This window comes from Camellia sinensis, chromosome 6 (assembly GCF_055761805.1).
Source record: "Camellia sinensis isolate YWXY chromosome 6, ASM5576180v1, whole genome shotgun sequence".
NCBI classification, from domain to species: domain Eukaryota; kingdom Viridiplantae; phylum Streptophyta; class Magnoliopsida; order Ericales; family Theaceae; genus Camellia; species Camellia sinensis.
The window spans coordinates 97,899,451-97,906,507 of record NC_138966.1 but is presented as its reverse complement, the minus strand read 5'-3'; positions in this window follow the sequence as shown (position 1 = coordinate 97,906,507).

Sequence of the window (7,057 nt, the reverse complement as noted above, 5' to 3'; positions counted from 1 at the left end):
TTTCCCTGGAATTCAGTGGTTAAAAGGCCAAAACAAAGTGATCTCAAAGGCTTTAAAAGAAGGCAAGATGCTTAGCAAACACGCCACCAAAAAGGGTGAAACACCCCTAACTCCAAAAACACTTTCAACAACCATTTTTAGTACTTAAAAATAGAGCTTTTGTAGTTAACAACCAAGCCCAAAAGAGCATGCAAAGGTGGCTAAACCAATGTACAAAAACAAGCCTTAAAAGGGAATATGCTCACCCTTGAAACACTGCAGCAAAAAGACTTCAAGTCTGAGCTAAAACTAGCTTTTTGAGTCCAAACAAAGCCTTCAAGAATCTCAGTAAAAGGGTAGTGATGTTTGGCTAAGAGGTTGTGTTAAAAAATGTTAAGAACACTCACTTTCAAGCAATGTAGAGAGAGAGAGAGAGAGAGAGAGAGAGAGGGAGTCAAAATTTGTCTCTAAATTTTTTGAACCCTCAAAAAGGGGGAGGCACCTCCCCTTTTATAGAAATGCAAGAAAGAACTTGCTAAAATCCCTTCATACACGTGTATGGAGGATGCATTCTGTGCCTAATAGCTGGCACAGCTGGCACCAAAAATATCAAAAAAAAAAAAGAAAACTGGCCGTAGGCCACTTCAAGTGGCCGACCGGCCCCTTCCACTAGCCTACAGGCCACTCCAAGTGGCCTACAAGAGGGAAAAGTGGCCTACAGTAGCCAAAAGTGGCCGACAGGCCCTCCCCTCCCTCCAAGCAAGGGGTAACAAGGTATGGTCCAAAAACAAACCAAAAAGAAGAGAGCTAAGAGGCCCCAAGACAAGGCACTAAACCGAAAGCTCCCAAAACTAGCCTACCAGCCACAACAAGTGGCCTACAAGAGGGAACAGTAGCCAACAGTTACAAAAAGTGGCCTACAGGCCTCTCTCTCCCTCCAGGCAAAGGCACCAAGGCATGGTCCAAAAACAAGCCAAGAAAAAGAGAGTTAAGAGGCCCCGAGACAAGGCGCACGACCGAGATCTTCGGAAACTCAAAACGAGCACAAACATGCGCAATCATCGAGTGCACAAACGATGACGTCTGAGTCTTAAGGTCGGTCAAAAATGGAGTGTCTACAATATGTCATTATACTACTATCACGCACTGTGATATGGATGAACGTGGTCCCCTCTTGTATGTGCCCTACACATAGCACACAACTCGTAAGTACATCACTTTTCCTTAGTTTCCTCTTATTTCTCAAATGTTCAATTTGCTAAGTTCCATGTAATTAAATGCATTATAAAAACATCAAATGGACATATTAACACATTCTAAGGGTCAAACAGAGCGAAAGAAATGAACAGAATTCTACAGCTTTAGTCGCACATGCGGAAGTCCCCACCACATGCGCCGACAGGTGCACTGCACGTGCGACCCACACGTGCTTTTATTGCAGTGTAGATTAGTCCTTCACCCTTGTTTTCCGCCCGTGCAGCTGTGAGCCCCACATGTGCGGCCATGAGCCCCGCACGTGTGGTCGTATACTGTAGATACCCCATTTTTTACCACCCTTAAGACTTGGGCCCCGCAAATTGCTTACTTGTTGGTGAAAGTTACGCAGTTGCAAAGGTTTGATTTCTTCGGCAAGAGGAGAGTCAAATCCACTCACACCCCATTTTGGACCAAATCTATTTTGAAAATATTTTAGACCTTGAAACCCTCTCTTTGTAAATATTTTTCACACAAAGTTCCTACGATATTCCGAGGGTTGTATTTTGTTAAATGTTGCGCTTTTCAGTAAACCGAGCAAGGACAAAGTGGAATAAATGAAGGAGAGGTGAAATCTTTGAAATTTTCTTCAAAATATCTTGTTTAGAGGTTTGAATTTGAAGTAAAGAGGAGTGGAAAGAACAAACCAAGTTGGGGAGGAAGATGGGCATGAACCGTTAAGAGAGAGAGAGTCGAGTAGCCCTCGCTAAAATAGGCATATGCTTTTGTACACTTGGCAGCTATAAGGCCACTATCATTGTAAAGAAGACTTCTGGGGCTTCATTTTACACTGAAGAATCTTCTCATGCTGAGGCCAGATGATGGAAGTATGGTTGGATGAAGTTAGGCATCAATCCGGTTAGACCGAAACTGGGCAGTCTTCACTAAAAGAGGGATATCTCTTAGCACACTTGGCATTTTGATGTGAGGCAGCCACCATTGGAAATCTTACTTCTGGGGTTTCAATTTGGACACAAGAATGACCTGAAAAGGAGTCCATATGAAGGAGTTATGCCCATTTGAAGTTTGACCTACAGAGCAGAATTTGCTGTCGACCACAAATATAGCCTGTCAGCCAGAAAAGTGGACTGTCAGCCAGTGCAAGTAGCCGAACAGCCACTAAAGTCCCAAACTCCGATATTTCAAAGATATTTCCCCTCCAGCTGTTCCAGACTGTCCCAAATATTTCTGAATTGATATTTTTGACTTGGGCTCTCTATTTTGCTATATATTGAGGCCTTTCTCTCATTTTGCAAAGGTTAGAAGTTTGGGAGCCTCTCACACTAAAAGTCCTCTCTCTCTAGAAATTTCAGAGCTGAAAATCCTCTCTCTCTGTGGAATTCTCTCTGTCTCTCTTTCTTTATATTTTAGTGCTTGAAAGTGGGATTTTTCTACACCTTGGCAAAGGGACTCTTAGTCAAGTACCTCTATCTTGTTGCTGAGGCTCTTGGAGGATTTATTTGACCTCTCAAAGCTTGGTTTTTTCCTCATAAGTGCCTGTTTTGCTGTGGTTCTTCAAGGGTGAGTAGTTACCCTCTTTAAGCTATGTTTTGCTTAAGCATTTGGCCGCCTTTGCATGCTATTTTTGGCCTAAGTTTCAACGACAAAAACCTCTATTTTTCCTCTGTTTTTCAGTCCTAAAAGTGTTGGTTTGAGCCTTGTTTGGCTAGGGGGTTGTTTCCTCCTTTTTGCTCCTTGGCTTGTAAGGCCTTTTGAGCTATCTTTTAAGCTTTTCAAACCACCTCTTTTTGGCCTTTTGACCACTAAAATCTAGGGGATTTTCAGTGACAAAAAAAATCTTGTTTTGAGGTCCCACAAAGGAGGGGATAGCCTCCCCTTCTTGTCTCTCCATGCCATGCCCTGTTATCACTATAAAGTAGCATCTTTTTGTGGCTTATGTTGGCTCTTTTCAAGCATGTTTTTGTGACTTTTTGGGCATGTTATAACTCTGTTCTTGGCTGGTTAGAGAACCCCTCATTTGCTTCTTACACTTGTATTGTAATTTTTGCTCACTAGCCTAGCATGACTCATGAGTTAGCCCATCTTTCTGCCATTTGTTAGCTTAGTTAAAGCATGTTTTTGGTGTTATTTTGACATGCTTTAACTCTGATTTTGGTTGGTGGGGTCACCCCTTGCTTGGTTTTTGTACTTGTAGTGCAATCCTACTTGTTAGCCTAACATGCATCATACTTTATGCCTTTCATCCTAGCTTGTGTTAGCTCTATTTCAACATATTTTTGTGACTTTTTAAACCTTCCATAACTCTATTTTTGGTTTGTTTGGTCACCTTTTGCATGCTTCTTACACTTGTAGTGTAAACTTGCTCACTAGTCTAGTGTACTTGAGGGTTTAGTCTATTAATCTAGCATGTGTATGCTCCACTCCAGTATGTTTTTGGCTCTAATTTAGCATGCTTTAGGCCTGGTTTGAGTGGTCTTGGTCATGTGGCTCATGCTTTGTATAGCGATAGTGTAGTTGGAGTGTAGTTGGCCTTGCTAGTCTTGTGTTTTGAAGACCCTAACATGCTTTATTTGATGTTTGGATGATATTGCATCACTTGGGAGGTAATTTTAGAGATTATATCTTTGCCATACTTCCACTTAAATCACTCTTTCATTGTGTTTAAGAGTTGTGCCTTTATGCCTTATTTGTGAGCTTATACATGAGAATATCTTTCTTGCCATCTATGCTGCAAGTCTAGCATGTTTTTGTTACTGTTTTGACCTGCCTTAGGGCTGTTTTGAATGGTTAAGGTCATTTGAGCATTGCGTAGTATGGTTGTAGTGTAAAGGGCTTGACTAGTTTTGAGTTTCGGGGCCTTTAACATGTTGTGCATGTGATGTTTGCATGGTATGGCATCATTTGGCATGCAATTTCAGTGCATATAGTGTAGTCACACTCTCATATACTTCACTCCTTCATTGCTTTTGAGGGTTGTGTATCACGCCTTGCTTATAGGCCAACATGTGTGCATGTTCTTGTAGTATTTTGAGCTTCTATTTCATCATGATTAGGCCACTGTTTTGGAGTATCTTAGGTCTGTCCATATGTGGTTTGACTATTTAAGCTTGGCATTGCATGCCTCTTGTGAAATGCTCTTTACTAGCTTTGATGTTTTTGGCCTTCAACATGTTATGCTTGCATTGATTGCATGCCTTAAGGTCTTTAGCATCCCATTTCAGTGCTGAAATGTATACCATTGCATGGCATCTTTCATTTGTTGTATCACTTTGAAAGAGGACTTAAGCCCTTTGTTGGTTTGAGCACGAAATTGAGGTGTTCATGCCTAATGGTTTTAGCCTTCTCTTGAGGGTTTCTACAAACCAATGGCATGATGCTTCTTTCATCCTTAAGAAGCTTGTGGCTTGGACCCTGTTTCCAATTAGAGGGCTTCTCACTTTTGGACTTAACCGGTTAAAGGACTTATCGATAATGTAAAACGAGTAAACAAAATGGATCAAAGTAAAACATGGCAAGATAACATGTTTCTGTTGCATTGCATGTGTTTAGATCGGATGTTAATCTAAACACGAGAAATTAAAGACGTTCCATACTTGAAGTGATGAAACGTACCTGATTTCTTAGTCGCCGTCCCCCTTGATTGTGCATGATAGGGTGGACGCCTCTTGAGTCTTGTGTGTCATTCGTGCATTCATTGTCTTGTACAAACTTGGCTTCTCAGCCATCATGCATTGTGATGCTCGGTTGATGGCCTGAGAGTCGAGTACCGCACTCTTTTGGGCTTAAGAAATGATAAGGAGGGTGGTTGTACACACATACCCTGCAAATGTCTTGCTTTGCCCCTATCGTACTCTGCTCGTAGCAAAATTGCAGCGTGCAGAAACAACTAGCCAACCGGCCAAAGGAAGTGGCCGACCGACCACTTTAAGTGGCCTACAGCCTCCTTAAGTGGCCGACAAGTGGCCTATAGCCTCCCCTGGTGGCCAACAGTCCACCAGCTTGAAGGTAGTTCAAAATGGTTCTGGTTCTGGAGCAAAAACAACCTGGGAATTGGTTCAGTGTTCAGGAATCAAAGCGAATGCAAATAGAGGCAACCGGTGGCAAGGGATTGGACTTTCGGGAGGAAGCAAGTGAGCATGCATGCATCCCTCGCCATAAGGCCCTCTTTTAACTGCTTTATTTAACTACTTTACTTAGCTAGTTAATTTATTGGTTTTATAATTAATTAGTTAATGTGCTTAGCTAATTCAATTTATCTTTGTAATATTCTAATTAGCTTAGATTAGCTAGTTATTCAATCTCATTTGGTTTGTAATTAATTAGCAAAGATAGTTAATTAGTTGGTTTGTAGTAGTTAGTTTAATTAGCATAGCTAGTTGACTCTCTTTCTTTCGGACCCTTCGTCGAGAGGCACAAATGTTGTAATAAGGGTGCGTGCGTGTGTGCATGTCTTCCAACCCCACGTCTTTCTCCCTTTTACTTATGAGCTTTCGATGGTTAGTTTTAGGGCATGTTTCGATTAGCATCCTTATGCTTGCATGCGTGCATCATTCATTTGTTTTGCATGCACCAAGCTCGGCGCATCATACAAACTGCGTCGTATTTCAATACACTTTCTTGAATATGTGTTTAATAGCATGTTATCAAGTGTTGCACTCATATGCCATTTTAGATAGCCGAGCCTAATTAGTTGCATTTTTGCATGAGTTGCATTTGGCATTTAACATAGTTAGGATCATGCATGATTTCTAACTAGTTTCCTGTTTTGGCTCAGAGTACACTGTAACTGTTTATGCTTTAGCATCATTGCATGTGTGTAAGTGACTGCCATGATAGCATGCTTGCCATGAGGCTATTTACTTAATTGCTATAACTGCATGAACGCTTGTGGATGAAGGCTTCATTACTTGAATTGGAACAATTCATCGAAATGCGAGTTTGAAGCCCACTTAAAGTGGCAAATCGTCATGTTTTAAGCCCACCTTGTTTGGTGGCAAATCCACACTTTAGCCTACTTGAGGGTAGCAACTTCAAACCACTTTTCGAAAAACAAACATGAGATGTTTTGTTCCAACTTGAGTGATTGAGTCTATACTTGTATGCTGAGCGCATCACATAGTAAGTTAGATAATAATCAGAATAAGAACACGTGTTTTCAAAAACAACATATCATGTTAGTAGAGGCTGATCTTTGATCGGGCGAGCGGGGGTGCTCATTTCAGGACCTTCCCCCCTTGTACCCAAGTTCCCGAGCTGAGGCAACTTTGGTGATGACGGACACGTGTTCTTAGGCACGAGTGAGGGTTTCCTAAATTTCTCAAAACAAAATATTTAGGTGGCGACTCTGAAATCTGGGAAAACAGTCCATGTTTGGCGCTTTTTGATTCAAAATTGATTTTTCAAAACCAATTGTCAGATTTGGACTCTTTGGTGATTTATCAATCTTACATTACACTTTGTAAGATTAGATTCAGAACCGTGACAGGAGTCCAAACTGTAGTAGCTAGAACCCAATTCGCACCCTCTTCAAAAGGAGGGCGTGCAGAGCGAGTTCGGGGTGGTCTACATATACCCTGTTTTGGGCAGTTCGAAACTTAGACAAAAATTCAACTGACCAAACACATTGCAAGGTGCAAAATAGGGAAACATTAGCTCAATATCATGATATATCATCACAATAAACACGAATCGCAAGCATAATTAGTTCATAACCCTTTTTAAGTTCATGTATACATCCCAAATCTTTTATGTTTTCATCCATACTTGGTTTATCAAAATATATATATCTATAAACATCATGATGCATGTGAGAGCTCAAAACAGGTAAAACTAAAGAATAAAAGGTAATCCTTCTCAACATAGC